This window comes from Eumetopias jubatus, unplaced genomic scaffold (genome assembly GCF_037043125.1).
Source record: "Eumetopias jubatus isolate StellerSeaLion01/CBP00866 unplaced genomic scaffold, mEumJub1_p1.0 scaffold_8, whole genome shotgun sequence".
NCBI lineage: Eukaryota > Metazoa > Chordata > Mammalia > Carnivora > Otariidae > Eumetopias > Eumetopias jubatus.
This window is the reverse complement of record NW_028274814.1, coordinates 26844028-26846514: the sequence shown is the minus strand read 5'-3', so window position 1 is coordinate 26846514 and position 2487 is coordinate 26844028. Positions and strand designations below refer to the sequence as shown.

General features: G+C 34.3%; 1 non-coding gene across 1 annotated transcript; it reads right to left on the bottom strand.

Moving 5' to 3' along the window:
- Positions 1–1923: 1923 nt before the first annotated feature.
- On the bottom strand, positions 1924–2027 carry LOC114217778 (U6 spliceosomal RNA). Its single transcript, XR_003611047.2, has one exon. It is a non-coding gene; the product is annotated as a U6 spliceosomal RNA (small nuclear RNA).
- Between the last annotated feature and the right edge of the window lie 460 nt (positions 2028–2487).

Here is a 2487-nt window from a genome sequence, read left to right as displayed (position 1 = left end):
TCAATCTACTCTGAACTTTTAATACAGTAAGTTTTTTCTTAAACCTGATTTTATTCTCACTCTATAAACTTTTCTTTGTTTCTTCTGCTCTATTCCTCATCACTATCCCCATTTTATTGAAAAAATCCTATTTGCATGTTTAAAATATAGAACCTGAAATTGTCCATTAAAAGTCATTAAATTGGGCCATTTCTACATAGGAAGAGTCCAGGCATTTGTCTGCAAGTTTTAGTAAGTATCTGGAATTCTTGTTTTTGTTATTATTTTGTTGGCATTTTAGTCTCATTTAATTGATGGATGCAGAAGCACCCAGATTGGGGGAAAAAATAGGCATACATTGTGGTATTTTCTTCCAGTCACACAACACCTGTATTTGTGACGATTCTTCAGTTGCCAGTCTTCTGGCAGTTCATTCTGTTGCCTCAAATGCTTGATATGCTTCCTGGCATCTTAGTATTTTATCAGTGAGTATTAACTTACAAGTGAGACAAGAAAATGCAGTCCAGAACCTGGGCTCTCCATTTGGCAGCTCTTTTCCACCAGTGCTCACATCTGAATTGTTGACCATTATTAAAATCATGGCAGGATTTCTGTGAACTTTTTAGTGAGCTTAGTTAAAAAACATTTTTATTGATATAGTTTGGAGACCTCTCCAGAAAGTGGAATTTTAGGAAGACGTGATTCAACACAGAGAATGAGGAAGGCGCTGAGAACAAATATTAACCAAGTGAAATAAGTATTAAGAAGGCAAAGCAAGAAGGGAGGCAAATTATGGCATCTGCACACTTAATTGGACTGAGAATTTCCCTTTAGCAATGCTTAGGGGACCATGAAGGGGGGGATGGAGAAAACAGGCTCAGCGATATAAGGCACAATGTGAATACCCATTTGTTAAATACTGTGAGAATGTGCCTGACTTTTATCACTTACTCCCATCAGAATTTAAATTCTTATTTTTATCTCTGAAATATTTTATATATAAAAACCCTGTACATTTTTTAAAAGTCCAACCTCCTCCTTTCTTCTCTGTTCTTAAAAAAACTTTCCTAAAATGTTATCTGGCACGATTCCTTTCCCTTGATGACAACCATTGCACGTGTAACACACACCCAGCCCAGGATAACAAGATTGGGGAAATGTAACCCACACTCTTCTCCTTTTTCTTTTTTTCCAGTAAACAAAATATATTTTTGTTTTCCCACCTATTCAGTCCCTAAAGTTGATTTCTAATTTGCACAGTTCCCATAATTTCAATAGCGATTTGGAAATAATGCAATATGATTCTAATTTTTATTTCAGTAGCTTAGGAACCTGTCTCAAACCAAATAAATAATAGATGTGTAGAGTGCCTCACACCAGGTACCAAATAGCCTTCAGTGAATGTTAACCCTCTTTCTCTTTCTCCTCTTCAGGATAAAGTGGAAAACATGAAATATTTGTTTTTTGAAGCTTAGTTGTTTGGAACTATTTTATAGAATTACAAAGGTTTAAGCCAACAATGACTTCAATACCTTTATCAAGTCCTTATAACAAAGATACTGAATTTAAGTGTAGTTTAGAGTCAGAAGTCTAAAGATTTTATTATTTGGCTAAAATCTGTCTTATTTTCCCCCAATAAAAATTTTTGGTTCACCTTTCATTTAATAAAAAATTGTCTCCTTGCCTCCCCCTTCACACCTAAGATTATCTATCAATCATCCACCTATTTATTAATCATCATAGATTTCTGGGAATAAGTTCAAGTTAATGGTCTCATGACTATTTCTGTAGTAAAATGCATATATTCACAATGTCCAGATTTGGTGAAAAAATATTTACTCACAAATGTGACAGGTTTTGAGAAGTGTCTTTTTTTCTATCTGAAAACTTTTGTAGGCTAGAGACAGATTAGAAGATCTTTTTTAAAAAATTGCATCCTATATTAAATATATAAGACACTTTATGAATGTGCATGTCATCCTTGCTCAGGGGCCTTGCATCTTCTCTTAACGTTCTAATTTTAGAATTTGCACTGCTGTAGTAAGCACTGCATTTATTTTTAAGATCTTAGGACATAAGAGTTCTTTCTGTACTTTTTTTCTTTTAGGGGGGAGTTGGAGGTGTTTGTAGACAAGACACAAGGTTGCCATTGGGGCATAAATTTTAATATTCTACTCCTAAATGACTTATATTACATGCAACTGACTTTTATCAATGTGTATTAAATTGACATACACACAGGTATGGGGAACTGCCACCTCATGCAAAATTTAGGTATGTTTGTATAGCAACAGCTCCCAAATTTAAATATCAAGCTACAAAACCACATAGCCATGCTCTGTATTAGATGGTCCCGGAAGTCCCGTGTCCCATCTAGTGTATGTGAATGTATGTATATACAATTTAAGTTACCCTTCACTCTTTTTGTCTTTTATAGCCTAACCAAGTATTCAAAAATTAGGAAGAAGTTCTTACCTATAATGTTTCTGAAACACTGATATTTGTTTC